This window comes from Crocodylus porosus, unplaced genomic scaffold (assembly GCF_001723895.1).
Source record: "Crocodylus porosus isolate Cpor-Errol unplaced genomic scaffold, CroPor_comp1, whole genome shotgun sequence".
Classification (NCBI taxonomy): domain Eukaryota; kingdom Metazoa; phylum Chordata; order Crocodylia; family Crocodylidae; genus Crocodylus; species Crocodylus porosus.
The window spans coordinates 73,846,442-73,862,434 of NW_017728886.1; the positions used below are offsets into that span (position 1 = coordinate 73,846,442).

At 42.2% G+C, this 15,993-nt stretch overlaps 1 long non-coding RNA gene across 1 annotated transcript in view; it reads left to right on the forward strand.

The window, feature by feature from the left end:
* Window positions 1-15,993, forward strand: part of LOC109311028 — a 100,029-nt gene that overhangs the window by 19,369 nt on the left and 64,667 nt on the right. The window lies entirely within an intron of this gene.

Below are 15,993 nucleotides of genomic sequence, written 5' to 3' on the forward strand. Positions count from 1 at the left end.
TTTCAAGGTCTTCCCTAAATCATAGCACTCTTGGAGCATCCCATTGATGTGATATCACAAATCAATAGGCTCTCTCACACACACACACACACACACACACACACACACACACACGCACAGACACGTGTACCCAGCACCTGGGTAATTAGTAGCAGCAGGAATGCTAGGATAGCTAGGAGACCTTTTAAAATGTTGTTAAGGATACTGGGAGCTTTTTGGCAGTGCCATAGACAGCAACTCAAGTATCTCCTTGGATTTTGCAGAAGCTTTCCTTCAAATAGTAATGTTGGGAATGGTACCTGCGTTTCTAAGGTCCCATTTCCCTTAACTAGATTACTCTTGGAACCCGTCACTTCTGGACTGTCTTTGCTAGATTGTGGATTTTTATTAGTTAGGACTCTATACCACTGTAGCTGGTGGTCCTTGTGGTCTTTCTAGGCTGGAGCAAAGCCTGGCTTTATTGTTTTCCTCTTCTACATAGTGCCAGTGCTAGCTGGCAGAAGTCTGGATCTAGACAGTTCCGATACAGTCTGATCCAGGGCTCTCCTCTGAGGTCATCTTTCATATTTTTATAAGGATATTTGTGTGTGACTTCTGCTCTTCACCTTTCCATTATGAAATAGTAGCTGTTTTGGATGACTGATAAACACATCTTTCCTATTGATTTTTCTGCATCTCTGAACCTTTCATTCATCAAAGTCTGCTTTGCAATGGTGAGTGACACTACTGCCCACTGCAGAGGAAAAACTGTCCAGAAAAAGATTTTGTTGTAGTTAAGGCACTTGACTTCAGTTGGATTTAAACACAGTTAAGTATTCTCCCTGACAGAATTGTGTGAGTAACATGATTTAAATGCCCTTTGAGCCCAGTTAAGATTACATGAGTTTTAACTGAGGATAGAATTGGAACTCCTATTTCTTTTGAAGAAGGGACACTTAATAATCTGGAGAGTTTTAGTTCTGACAAAGAATTTACCAGAATTCAATGAACTTCTTCCCTTCTTAAGGTCTCCTATTTGGATGACCAAGACAAGGGTGAAGAAGTAATGCCTGGGCTTGATTATCAGTGTAAAAAATAAACCGCTGGCAGTATAGTTCACAAGCCAGAGAGAACAAAGGAAATGGCTCACATTTTTTTAAAATTGAAAGAGACAATTTAATCATCAGCTCCGGGAAACAAACACTTCTCAGTCAGTTCCACATATTTATTTTTTATGTTTTGTCTTACATCTCCTAGGCTTATCATGCTGCTTTGAAAGTACCGTTGTGCATTCAGCTGACCTTATCTCCCTACCATTTAGAGGTCCAAATAAAAAAAGTGACAGTAGTGTGTTGCCTCTATCTCATACTGACCTCAATTACACATTCTTGGCTGCTCTCTGCCTGTCAGATATGGTACATTCACTATCATGTAATGCACCTGCCTTCTGCTGTCTGAGACTGGGAACAATTTTTGTTGTTTTCTTTGCCTTTTTGACATTGAGCTTAGAGTGTCAAATAGTCCTTGTCATGATGTCTGATGAGTCCGTTGCTGTGTTTGCTGTAGCACTCTGTACTAAAGGGCCAAAAAACTAAAATCTTGGTGATCCCAACTCCAGTACCTCCATTGAACATGTGCAGTACATACATGAATTCATTATATATTGTTTATACTGAACTTTTTCTTAATTCTTTTTTCACTAGAGATAAGAACGCTTGGATTTCTAGTGCCCTGTATCCAGGTTGTCGCCGTATTGGTCTAGAGGCAAAATGAAGCAGAACTCCAGGATTCCTAGTGAACCTTGATGTCCTTAAATTACCAAGGTATTTAGACCTACTCTGAGCAGTCTTTGGTGACAGTCCTACCAGTGAGGAAAAAGATGTAGCCATATAGTAGTTATCAGTCTCCGTTTATGCCCGCTAACAATGATAAGCACGTTTAGCACGGTTCTTACCACCTGATGACCAGAACACACATTCATTCTGGTTGGCTATACCTTTGCTGCTGTGTCAGTCATCCTGACTACTATAGATGACCTTTCTATTTAATCAACACTGTTGCATCAGTATGTAACTGTTAAAAGATAACCTCATTATACTAACACTGTTGGAAAAACTGTTAATAGGTAATTAGTTATTTTTGGTGCCGGCTGAGGCACAGCACGTAGTGCGGCGCCGCATGGTACTGCCTGCACGCGCCTGCATGGCAGGAGGATGGCAGCTCACTCATGCTCAGCTGGCTGCTCTGGCGGGACGATGCAGCAGAGGACGAGAGGGAGAAGGAGTGCGGCAGGAAGGGCGATTTCAGCGATACGCGATTTGACTTCAGCATGTAACCCCTGCATAAGATACGACTCCACTGTATGCCTTGTTGTGCACCAGGATTGATTTGTGTAGTTTTAGAAATAAGTTAGAGACTTGTATGGGATGGTTTTCATTGGGATGATTCTGCCTGAAGCAGGGGCTTGGACTAGATGAGCTCTGTAAGTCCCTTCTATATTTCTGTGATTCTATGTCGGGCTTTATTTGGTCACACTGGACATGTCTACACATGCCCTTGGCTGCACATTTGGTACTGTGCAGCCCTGGCGGTACATGGTTATTTTCAGATGCTACATCAGCATCACAGTTTGTGCCCACCGATGCTACATCACCATAGTGATGTAGTATCTTGTGTAGACATGCCCACTGGGTGCATCTATGTGTATGTTTTACTGCAGAGTAGACTAATTAGCTCTGCAGTAAAGCATCCTGTCTACACATGTGCATATTAGGGTGCAGTAAACTGATGAACTCTGCCATAAGATAGTACTGTAATGAAATGCATTGCAACACATGTGTAGATGGTGACCAGGCAGGGGCCAGACTTCCAGCTTCTGCCTGGGCACAGGGATTCACAGGTTCTGCACCCTCGTGCCCCAGCCAGCCCCTCTGCCACATGACACTGCCACTGCCACCAGGAGCCTAGGGCTGACCCCCTGTGTCTCCTGCCAGTCTGGGCCTGCTTTGCCCTGGCTCAAACTGCTCCACCTCAAACAACTCGAGTTTATTGCTTCACCTTAATTTCACGTGTTGATGTACTCACTGAGTAAAAAAGTGGGGCCTCCATAATGAATCGCTGCAATTAGTCCTTCAGAAAATTTCCCTGCATTGCAAACTATGATTCCATGACCCCTCGCCTGAAACCCAAACTATTTGCAAGCACCTTCTCTTGCTCTTGGGAGCCTAGATACAAGGGATTCAAAGAGTACACGAATTGTGTATTAAACAAGAAACCTGCATTTGAGTTTCTTTAAGTATAAAAGATCAGTAAAAGTAACAGGATAACAATGACCAAAAACTGTAGCACTTTTCAAACAGCCCAAATAAAATGCCACAGTTCTGAAAGTCACCAAGAACAGGCATAAATGTTTGTATGTGTTTTTTCAGTCAGGCCCATCTAGCAGGCATGGAAGAATTCGAGCTTCCTGTCTTTGTGTCTTTATATTTTCTTTCTTCTACCTTGAGGTATGTAGAAAAAACATTTAAAGCTGTGTCTCTGGCCAGATTGCTGATGCTCTAAATCAGTATCGAATCTTCAGATTTGGATTCAACCGAATTGAATCGGGACAGCGATCTGAATCAATGAGTCAAATCACTGTCCCCAGGCCAAATCTGAATAAAATATTGGCTCACTTTGCACACCCCTAATGCTTTAGTATCTCTTCTCTGGAGGCTGACCTGGAACCATTTCTGACTGCCAACTCTGACCTACTTAATCTAGTTTCAGTGGTCTGATTTTAAATGGTATCAACTATTTTCATTTTTTCCAGCTTCATTAAGTATTTGTAAAAGTGGTATCACTGCTACTGCAACACAGGATAGGGACCAGAATCAAAAGGGTCAAAACTGAATTATATATTCTGTTTGTCAAATCTGTCTCTTAAGAAGACAATAATGCTATCTATCAGGACTAAGGGGAATTTCTTCTTCCAAAGTACTCTTCCACATGAGCTACCTTGTCCAATAAGAAGAGGACAATCTTGCAGGAGTAACATTGAATTAGACCAACTTCTGTGCTAAACTGTTTTGCTAATTTTGGTATTTCATCAAAAATATTTTGGAAATAGTCCTTCACATGTGAGTGAGGGCTATCTAACTCCTGAGGTGAAAGAACATTTTTCGTTGTCCTTTACAAGGTCAAGTTCTTTGACTTTGTAGCATTTGAGGCAACTGTAGATTCAACATCAAAGGGGAGGAGAGGAAGTAAAATGACACTAGGAAGCAGGTAGCTTCAAAAGAACAGGCAAAGCCTATTTAGGATCCTGCTTTATCAATCTTCTACTTCTTCCAAAGAAGCAGCAATTCCTGGAATGAGGATTTTTATTTGAAGAGAATTTTTTTCACACAGTTGCGCAAATTTCCTTTTTCTGTCAGTCTTTCTTAAATGATGGTCTAGAGCTACATGACTTCTCACTGAGGAGGAAAATTCCTTCACCTTCTTTCATCACAACTTTGCCATTCCTTGCATCAAGAATGGAGTCTGACAAACTTGATGACATTTTTTTATTATTATAGCTGTGGCACTTACCCGCCTGCTTGACATGCTGGCACCACCATCTGTTCTTTATCTGAGAAATCTATGCCACCTTGTCATTTGCACCATTGTCTGTCTTCACTGAGCTTTGGTTCTGCATAGGATTCTTGTAATTTTCTTGAGTAAAACCACTGAAACCAATAAAGTGTTCCCTGGTTGTTTCACCACAAATACATTGACTAATGAAAGCAAGCTGCTTGGTTTTTGAAATCTCCATTTTTGAACGTCACTGTGAAATTGACTTTCAACAGCTCTAATTCATATAGCTTGCAGGATGCATTTGGCCATTTCTTGAATGAATTCATTTTGTGTAGTTTTGTTTATATTGCTTCTATAGTAGCATTACTTGTAGCATACCTGGAAGTCCTCAGAGCTACATTATTTGTTAAAATTTCTAACAGCCTCACTCTTCAAATTTTCTTAAATTGCACCATCACCCTATGGCTACATAGCAGGATGTTCTGGCTTGGCTAGGAAATAAATTGTCCAGATGATTTTACTCAATCTCAGTCTGTTTTCCTGCATCTGAGCTTGCCTATGCTTACCTATTTGGCTGTGGATGATTGAGTTGCTAAAGCATAATCTCCGTGATAACCAGTCTTCTCAAGTTCCCTTTACTCAAAAATAATTTCTTCAAAATTGGTTAAAGCAACAGGGATTGCTTTTATTTTAGTTGAATGGGATCATTCCAACTGACATCACAGAGTGGTATCGAGACACAACAGGACTCCTTTTTGAATATTAGAGTAAGCTGCCCATTTGTACTAAGGTAAGTGATTGTGGCTTAGATAATGTTTCTGTGGTGTTTCTTGTTAAGGAATACAGACATTTGAAGCCTAGTAGGGCATCTATAGGCTTTGATGTTAATTCCTTCTTTGTATTTCCTATGAGTAGGGACCGCTCCCCTTCCCCCATGGCTTGGAAGTCCATCTACTCCCCAGAGATTGACAGATGGCTATCTGTCAATCTCTGGGGAGGGGTGAGATTTCTGGGACCCTTGGCCAATCAGAAGTGTGTGTGTGAGGGGAGCACCATTCAAATCTCTCCCCCACTCCTCACTTTCCCACCTGGGCTTCCCACCTCTGTTTGCAGCTCCTTTTTTTTCCTCTTGGCTTGCTGGCCATTTTCCCACTTTTTTTGCAGCCCCCACACTTTTTTGCAGGAACTTGGCTTGTTCACAGGGAACCTACCAAATTTGTGGTTTCCATGAAAATCACAAAATTGCAAATTTGGTAGGTCCCTACTTATGTGCAAACTTTTATTAAATGGGTTTTCAGATAAGTCTCTCATGATAAGGTAGGGCTGGATAATTCATGGGATGCCAACGGTGGTTGGGCTCACTTCATAATTTGGCATGATTTCATTTGTAGCTTCTTTTGGTAAGCAGCAGTTTCATAACAATTAGCAACTGGAAGTTTTTCTAAGCAGCAGCAGGTTTAAATTTCTGGCCTGTTGGAATTTTGCTTCTGATTCGCGGGCGGTCTTTTTAAGTGAATCCAAATGAAAATAAATGTTATCTCGTACTTTCTACTTGGTTTTGGTCACAATCAACACATGATACCTGAGCACATGGCAACTAAAATCTCTGCTCACTGCAGGCTACATCTACTTAACCCCCTAGTACTCAGGTATAGAACTAGAAAATTGCACTTTCTGATTAGGGGAGTACTTATGATTTTTTCTCTCTACAATCAAATATTAATGAAGCACTGATTTAATCATGCTTTTAACCAAGCTTTTATAAGTTAATAAACTGACAGGAACATTCCAGGGGGCCACAACCCATATCCACCCCAACTATATTTATAAGGCACTATGTGTGTCCCAGCTACCAGTAAGCAAAGTCTGCACATAGCAACAAAACTGGAAAGTGCTGTCTGCCTTGCAAACTGAATGGTGACACTAAGCAGTGAAACCTCACTGGCAGTGGAAGTGGAGCTCAGCAGTGCTCCTGTTCTCCTCACTCTGCAGCTGCGTGGGTAGATTGATTAAGGAACATCACCCATGCACACATCCACTGAAGGCAATGTTGAGCTAGCTCTCCAATGTAAAATTATCCAGTGGGTGCCTTGGCAGTTGGATGTGGAAAAGTGGTAGTCAGCCAGAGACGGGTCCAAGCTGAAAGTCTAGAGTTTGGTGGTCATCAGGTTAAGCAACTGCTTAAATTTGATCCTCTCTCTCTTTATCAAGCTCCTTTTTTTTCCCCTTTCACTCCTCTTCCTTTCCTTTCTTCTGCATCAGGAACTGGTTCATCCTGTGTCCAAAGACACTGCTTAGGTGTCATTAGCAAGGTCATTAAAAAAAATTCCCTCCCTCCTCCCCCAGGGTAGATCTATGTTTTTCCAAAGAGTGGTGCAGGGGTAACCACCTACACTGTAAAGGTGGCTGCACTCCTAGGTCCCAGCCTCCTCCACCCCCACTGATGCAGGCAGATCACCCTTGGGAATCACTAGGAACTTAAATTTTAAGTCTGGGACTCTTCAGCTTGGAAAAGCGTAGGTTATGGGGGGACTTGGTGGCAGTCTATAAGTATATTGGGGTGTACATCAGGATCTGGGAGAACATCTGTTCACCAGGGCTCCCCCAGCGAAGACAAGGTCCAACGGCCACAAACTACTGGACAATCATTTTAGACTGGACATAAGGAAAAAATTACCATCTGAGCTTCCAGAGTCTGGAATGGACGCTCCCCAGAAGTGTTGTAAGCACCTACTCTGGACACATTCAAGGTGCATTTGGGTGCTTATCTTGCTGAGGTCATCTGACCCCAGCTGACTTCCTGCCCTTTGGGCAGGGGGCTGGACCTGGTGATCTTGTGAGGTCCCTTCCAGCCCTCATGTCTATGAAATCTATGAAAGTCCCTAGGAAGTAAAAATCCCCCCTCCTCTTCCTTTACCCTCCTGCCTCTCATCTCCCCTGCCTGCTGGTGTTGCTTTTCCTGCTGTTCTGGAGGAAGGGGAAACACCAGAGCTGTTTCTGCCCAGCCCAACTAGGCTGGGGATGAAGACAGCAGCAGCAAAGGGGCAGGAGAGTAGTGTCCCCCCCCCAGCCCCGTTCCTCAGAAACAGGCATGGTGAAGGGAATTAACCCACCTCCTTCCCGCTGCTCCACACTGCCACTCTCTTTGTAATGCAGTTTGGCTTGGGCAGCCAGGAACTGCTCTGGTGCCAGGAACAGCTCTGGTGTTTTCTGGTGCTTTTCCCTTCTGAGACAACAGGGAAAACAACAGCAGCAGGTGACAAGGGGAGAGAGGGCAAAAAAAGGGAGGGGGGATTTCACCTCCTTTAAGGGCTTAGAAAAGTCTCTGATGGTTCCCATGTTGCGATCCATCCCAAAAGGGAGGTGCAGCCACGTCACTGCACCTCTTCTGGACCTGTCTCTGCCTTTGCCCACCCCGACACTTCTGGATCATGGTCCTCACACCAATAGGCCTGGATGACTGTCTCAGTCCATATGAACCGGAAGGTTTTAGTAAGGCAATGAAAGTGTGTATGACTGTGTCTGTTCTGCATAAAGCAAGAGATGATACTTCTATCTGCCTGGCACACCTTTATTTCACCTCATTGGATTGCCCACCCATGTTAGTATTTTAGATTTACCTTGGTTAAAATTTTAAATTGTTGGTGTCTGGTTGTGTGGGAAGGTAGCAAAGTCAGTCACACCAAGCTTTGGAGGACATTAAACATCTGAAAACCCCTATTTGTAAGAGGAAAGCAACTTTTCCAGGGAGAAGAAGCTTAATAGGTGGCTGCTAGACCTTTGCCTCTTTCAGGAATCACACCAGCCACCTTGATTTTCTCTTGTACAGACTTTCTCAAGCATTACTGGCTGGGAGCAAGGAAAATTCAGAGAAATTTACAGAAATCTGACCTGGAATGCAGAAGTTTGCTAGTACCAGGATTACCTTTGTGCACACATCGTCCACCCAACCGCCTAACAGCAGGCCAAATCTTGCTCTTGCCAAGGAACTTTTCTAATTACCCGAGTCCCTGTAATTTTTAAGTAGGGCTGGCAAGCCAGTCAATTGACTGGTCAACTGACTGGTCAAATATTGTCAATTGACCAGTCAGTTGACTAAATATTTTTGACTGGCCAAAGATTATAGCAATTTTACAATAAAACCCCCAAACTAAGCATCATCTCCACCCCAAAAAAACCTTACCCCTACTTTCGTGTAGTTTTCTTAACAGAAATATGATTTTTTGACACATTTCTTAATGGAAATTTGTGCTTTTTCTGTGTATTATTTGGACCCATTGGCAATTTTTTACAAGTTTTGACCAATATTTGACTGGTCAATTGGCCAAACTTTATTTGACTGGTCAAATACTGCATCCTGCTTGTAAGACAGGGTGCCTGAGACAAAACGGTTTTAATGTTAGTACCAATACAGCAGCATACCATTATGACCCAGTTATAAACATAGAGCAGTATATGTTCACTTACAGCTTGCCAAGAGTATCATCCCAGCTTTCAAAAATTATTTTGGCAGTGAGCAGCACAAACATAGCTTATACAAATCACTATTTGGAAGTTCAACGTTTTCCCCTCCTGCTTGGAAATCCATTGTGGGTCACACAGGGTAGGGATTGTGTAGAAGGGTGATCATAGAGACCTCTTCTACTGAAGCCTTCTCATAACAGGCAAAATCCTCCATAACCATTACTTTGTTAACCATAGCCTGAAAAACCCTCTTGCTTATTCTGCATTTTCTCCTTCAGCAGCAATAGAGATGGCAGTAGTCTTTTACACACTCTAATGTCTCTTCTCTGATTTGCTTTCTAGACATCTGAAAAAATGTCTGAAAAAAATTCAGGATATGGGACCTCCCTAGGACATGTGTCCACATGGCATTTTCTGTTCCTGTTCCTCTGTTCCCTCTAGGGCTGGGGGTCTCCTTCCATGCCACCACTGGCCCCACTCTGTCCCAATACCCTTCTGTCTCAAAAATCTGTCATGCAGGATCTGGGCTCTGTATGTGGAGTGGTGCTGTAACCTGGTCAGAGTCTCTGTAGTTAAAGAAAAGGTAAATGTGAGGTTGTTAGACTTGCTCTGGGTGTCCCAATCCTGTTCCTTGATGTATTTCCAGACTGACCAGAACCCCAGTATGAGTCCCTTGCCAGATAGCAGCATGTAGGATCTCCTGGATACTGTCTGGTGATAATTAGCTGAGCTATGCAGAAAGGTATATGGAATGGCAACACAGTGCATAAACCAGAAAGTAGTTTCTAGTGCATAGGAGACCAGTTAGAATTGAATAGGTAGAAGGGTTGGAATCCCAAGGAATTGTCAGATGTTACTGGAGCACTAACACCATAATCTGAATTTCAACTGCCTTCATACAGCAAAGTAGGCAAGTGAGAGCTCACCTTAAAGGAAAACCTTGCTTCCAACCTCTACCCTGATAACCCAGGGGTTAAGGCTAAACTCAGCCAAGAACCCAGGCTGAGTCTACAGCCTTTGTGGGGCAGTAATTTAAAGCAGCTTAAGCCAGGGCAGAAGTATTGAGACTGGTGAACTGCAACCTGGGTTCACGTGGGGAAAAAATAGATCTGCATAATTTTCCTAAGGTTGAAACCTGTCACCTGTCCTCCTTGCAAGGCTGTCAGAGATTGTGAATAGCGTTGGCAGGTAGAGCTGGCATTTTCCATTACCTTTCTATTCAGTAGATGGGATTTTTTTTTTTCAAATAAATACATGTTTTTGTGAAAAACAACCCATTTCTTGTTTAGTTTTCTGCTAAAAATAATAATAAAAACCTGTAGCTTTTCAGTTTTAAATAAAAGGCTTTCAATTGTTGAATGGGCAGCAGCAACTTTTTTTTTTTTCTTTGTTAATGAAAATCCACCAAATGTGGAACTCTTTTCCATGGAAATGGAAAAAGATGCCTATTTGTCTAGACATTGCACAGGGAAAAACAATCATTTTCTGATCAGCTTCAGTTGTGAGATGCAAGGGACTCCAAACTTGTGCTCAACCTGGAAGCAAAATTTCATCTCCCTTCATCTCTCATGATCCTTTTTATGCAGAATTAAACTGGTTCATTTCGGGTTTGAAACATGTTTGTTGCGGAAGGTTACCTAGTGTACGTCATATGGCAGGCCCCGAATTGGCTTAGTCCAGCCATGTGATTAGACAGGACAGCCATGATTCTATTTACAAGTAGATACTCAAAGGGAGAGGCTGCATTTTGCTAAACTCTGTAACTGGTGGAACAAAACTGAACAGACAGTGATGCGTTTGTTTAAGGTGTCGCTCTCTTTCTGTGACAGAGATGGCTGGAGAAAGGGCTTTCTGGGAATTCAGTGAACAACTGGCTTCACATTTTTACCTGTGTCCTAAACATGGAGTATGTTAGGCGAGAGGGTTCACAACCTCCCTTGATGCCAGGTGGCCCCTGCATAAATCTTGAACAGCTTGAAGACTGCATTAACTAGTGCCAGGAAACATTTACCAAGCCTCATACACCAGCTTTTGAGTCACAGTCCTCCTGACAACGGAGAGCCAAGTGGCTACTTACTGGGTGACAATTAGGCCCACAATGTAACTAGCAGCATTTGCCAATATTCCACACATACTGTGTTATCTGAATTACAGGTAAAAGTGCAAGTTGACTACTGATAAAAAAAAAAAGGCAAAAGGCAGGTCTACAGCCCAACCTTTTATTGCATGCAGCTCAAGACACAGAAACAAACAGTTATTTCCAAGTCTTTTTGGCTACCCATGCCAGCGAAACACAGATTCTTATCTCTATACTGGCTGGGGAGCCTTGAAAGGGAAGGTGGTGCACAAACTTGGCAGCAGGTTTTCTTGAGTTTCCTCAGCTCTCCAAATTTCCCTCCAGCCTGTGCCCTTTATTTCTGATATTCTTATAAACTTAGTCTAATAAAATTATTTTAATATTTTAATAAACAGTCTCTGATTGATTTTATTTAAATATCTTTGTTTCACTGACATATTTGGGACTGGACTGAACCAGATCTCCTGTGGACTTGGAAGGTGCCAGTTAGTTGGGATTTATGTTCTTGGAAAAGTAGATGGGGGAGGGTTTATCTCCTTCCTTCACCCTCCACAGAACGATGCTTGCTACCATCCTGTTTCCTCTTCACCTCAGTTTATGATTTTTATTAGCAAGGCTGCTTTGTTTTACAATACCAGCATAACCCTTGCCTGAACTAAGCTGACCATAGAGGCAAAAGTCCAGATGTACCGTGTCCCACTAAAAGGGGCAAAGCGAATCCAGTTCAGACAAACTCAGTGGTCTCCCCAGTCATCACCACTGACTAACCCTAGGCTGTGGACCCAAGTAGCTTCCTCTCAGGCTTCAATGTATGCTGTGTTTCCCTCTGTGGAAGGCTGTGAACAGGCTGAGGCAGACATCACTGCTTCATTCACATTTTCCCCTTTCTCAAACTTTTTAAAGGAAGTTTAGTTACAAATCTCATTGAATGACTCCAGGATCTAGGGTCCTGGGCAAGATCTTATTTTAGGTATGCCTTAATTTGGCCAAGCCATCTATACAGCTGAACAAAACTAAGGAGTTAGTCAAGGCTAGAGAGATCTGCAGTACCTGTGTGATGTATCTGCATAGTGTATTGTAAGTGGTATTTCTTGTTAATGCCACAGGGATGGGAAGCCTCATTTTGTAGGTGGAGCTGGAGTGTGATGACCATTGCTCTTTACACTCCCCCTCTCATCTCTGCCCAGTTTGATCCATCTTGTTTCTCTGTTCAGATCTTAAAGATCTTTTGATATTTCCCCTTTACTCTCTTCACTCTCACTTCTTAGCCAAACAGTCCTTTGTCATTTCCCTCTTTCAACCCTTTCCACAAAACACATTTCCTGCAATTATCACTGCAATCTACCTTACACTTCTTGTCTCATACCAGCTCCCAGAAGACAGGTATTCCTGCCCCCTGCTGTGCTTTATCCATGTCCAAACTAGATGGTCATCTCCTGGGTGCAAGTTCTTAGCTGTTTGTAAAGCTCCTTTGAATATACTAGGAGAGAGGGTGAACTCTCTCTCTCTGTCTCTGTATGCTCTAAAAATAAGGCTTTGGTTTGAGAACATCTTCCTCCTGCTCCTCTGGAACCTCTTAATGTAGCTCCACATGTTTAAGGGGATTTCTGAGTTACTTTTTGCTGACAAGATGCTCATCTCCCGGGGAAGATGAAGTAAGCCTGTTACTTCAACATGACTTTGGCCAATCAGTAGTTTTGCTTCTTTAACCTTGCAGGTAAGGTAACCACTACACTGGAATTCCCAACTCCAAACTTGAACAACATGTAGTTACCCTAGCAATGAAATGAATTGGAAAGTTTTTGCAATAATGTAGCCCTATGAATGTCGTGACACAGACATGCTCCTGGTTTTAGACCAACAAAAAGTGATTGGATGAAAAATAGGCCAGGGGAAAAGATACCTTTTTCTCTCTACTAATGAGCAATTATGAGTTGCAACCAACCAACTAATCACCATAGCAGCACCCACTATTTGGAAGCTAGGCGGAGCAAGAAAAAATTCTTTGCATGGAACAATAAAATAATAAATTAGACCTAATGAATTACAGTAAAGGAGAAAATATAGCAAGCTTATATAAGCCAGTTCCCTCCCCTCCAACCTCCAGAGAAGCATACTGATAAAGTACAAAAGTTCCTGTGACACAATGGTATTTTTATTCCAAGAGAGTTTTCTGTAATACATCTCTAGAGTTAGAATGAGTATCAGCTCATGTGACTGTTACTATGGTAACTAGTATTTTTAAATTAAAAAAAAATAGTCATGTATAACCCTTATAAGTTATCAGTATGCAGGCTCTTTTCCTTTTGCCAGTCTGCTACAAATATGGACACTTGTCATGTGAAGAAGGTCATGTCTTTTCCAAAAGACTTCTTCCCTCTTTTTATTAATTGAGGAGTAAAGCCGTAAAGCAGCACTGTGCTTTACCTGGGGATAGTCCATCTTGCCCTTTATAGTGACTCAGTGAGAAGGTTTGTACCCTGGTGCCTAATGCTTTGGTGGTCAGAATCCCCTACGCATAGGCTTTACTATTTGGCCTCCTAAAATTCACCTCAAAACTGATTTGATTCCCTGTCACTCCGAGAGACCAGCCAGAGGCAGGGAATCCTTCTACCTGCCTACCCACCTGTGTGGTTTTCCTATTGGAAGGTAAGCTTTTCAGGTAAAGGGACTCTATAAATAGGTAACTCTTCCTACATGTAAACACATTATGGTCACAGTTGATGCTTCTGGGTGATAGGGGTAAGAATGATTAATCATATAGGGGAAGTGTCACATGGAAGCTCTTGTGTTGCCTAGATAAGCTCCATTTTTAATAGACTGTAGTCCAACAGGGGTTATTGCCCCCATTAAGTCTTAAATCGGTTAATGGCTGTTTTACATGAACTATGTCTCACTATTTCCATGTCAGTTTACCGAGGAAAACTGGGGTCAGGAAGGCATTTTGGTCTGGACTTTGCGGGGGGTTGGGGCCTCTTTGGAGCTCTTGACTGTATTTTAACAAACTTGGAGCAGCTGGATATTGGCCACTGTGGTCTTTCTCCTTTACCTGTGGAAGGTTAGGATACTGTCTTGTAGCTTCGTCAGGGTTGACTGTATGGTTTTGCTAAGGGGATACAATGGATTTGTATGGGATGGTTTGGATAGGGATCAGGCAGGCAACTGAATTAGATGACCTGTAGAGGTCCCTTCAAGCCCTATTTCTCTGATTCTAGTAAATGTTTTGCCAATAATAGATATGTGCAAGATCATCTTCTGTATCCATCTCATGCAAATTTTAAAAAATCTTAAGTTTCTCCTGGAAGAGTGTGCAGCACCAGGGAAGGGCAATTGTACCACATATCAGTGTGCCCTAACAATGGCTCTACATATATGCTTTTGTTTTAGGGTGACAAAAAATGAGCATCCACATGTTCTTGCAGTTTTGTCTTACTAAGAAAATGTGTGAGCTGTCACAAAAATGGTGGATCCACAAGGAAAATGTTGCTGTCATAGGAAGCTTTTCCATGACAAATCTAACAGTGCAGAGGTTTGAGAGACACCCTTAGCATCCCACAGTATTCTGCTCTCCCTTCTCTCCTCCAGGAGGGAGGGAGGGAGGGAGACCAGCTGGCTTTCTGGTAGCCCACTTAGCTGGTAAGCTGTCAGCAAGTCCTGCAGGGACTGGCTTGTACACAACAATGGTGATAGCGCTGCAGTGGCAGCATGGGCCAATCAAGTGGCAGATACACGATGCATGCATGTCTAAGGATCAAAATCTGTGATCAAATGCAGTGTAAGATCTCATTATTGAAACACATGCAGCCAATCATGTTAAGAATAGAGGCACCAGCTATTTGACAAATAAGTATTATTGCAACTTCCATCTACTGGGTTTTTATTTATTCCTAAACCTCAATATGTCTTAGCTGAAAAGAAAACCTGTCCTGTGGCTAAATAATTATTGGCCTTTTCAGTGATTTATAATGTAGTTGTATGTTCTCTGGACATTTTTCTGTTTTGACAGCATTGTTGAGATCAACAGTGAAGAGGATGACAACTTGCAATACCTTTGTGATTTTTTTTCTTGCTGCTTAAAATGTGATTGCCCTGCACAGCAGATGAGCGCTAGAGCATGTCTCACTGTACAGTTGAGAACTGGACCTGCAGGGATCATTCATGTACATATATTTATGTATGCTTCTCACCTTGTGTATACATACTGTATATGATTGCTACTGCAGTACATTAATCATGCAAGCCAAGTTGTATGGTGATAATCTAGCAGTGAAGTTAGATATAAATTAGAATTGTATGTAAATTATGATCTGACCCGGACATGAATTCTGTCCCCAAAGGGTCTCCAGGGATCTGCACCCCACACCTGTTTCTCCCAAATTGAGATAATTGCTCATTTTGGGATATTAGCTGTATGAGCACAGAGTTATAGAAAGCACCTGCTTTGCTTGTGAAACGCTTGCTCTCTGGGTTTTTTTTAACATTGCTTTATGCTTTTAATTGATGTGATAGGTTGTTGGCAGGGTCTTTTAGGAAGTGTTGAGTGAAGCAGATGGGCTTCATGGTCAGAGCATCATCCCTAACTTTATTTCCTACTACATGGCCTCCTTTTTTCCCACCGTTCTTTGCCAAAGGTTGTCTTTGTGCTGCGCACTGCACAAAGGAGAAGTCATACATAAGTGATTTTAAAGTACCACACACTGGGAACATGTGTCAGAATAAATAAATGGGGGTTTCACAGGCTATTTAATCTGATCAGCCTTTCTATCAAAATCCTTCTTTGCCTTTTAAAACTAGTTGTGAACAAAAAGCTGTTTTTCTCAATGTCACCTTTTGCTCACTGTGTTAAGATGACTGAAGATTGTTTCCACATTATTTTTCCTCCTGACAAGATACTTTTCTAGAATTGAAATAAGGACTTG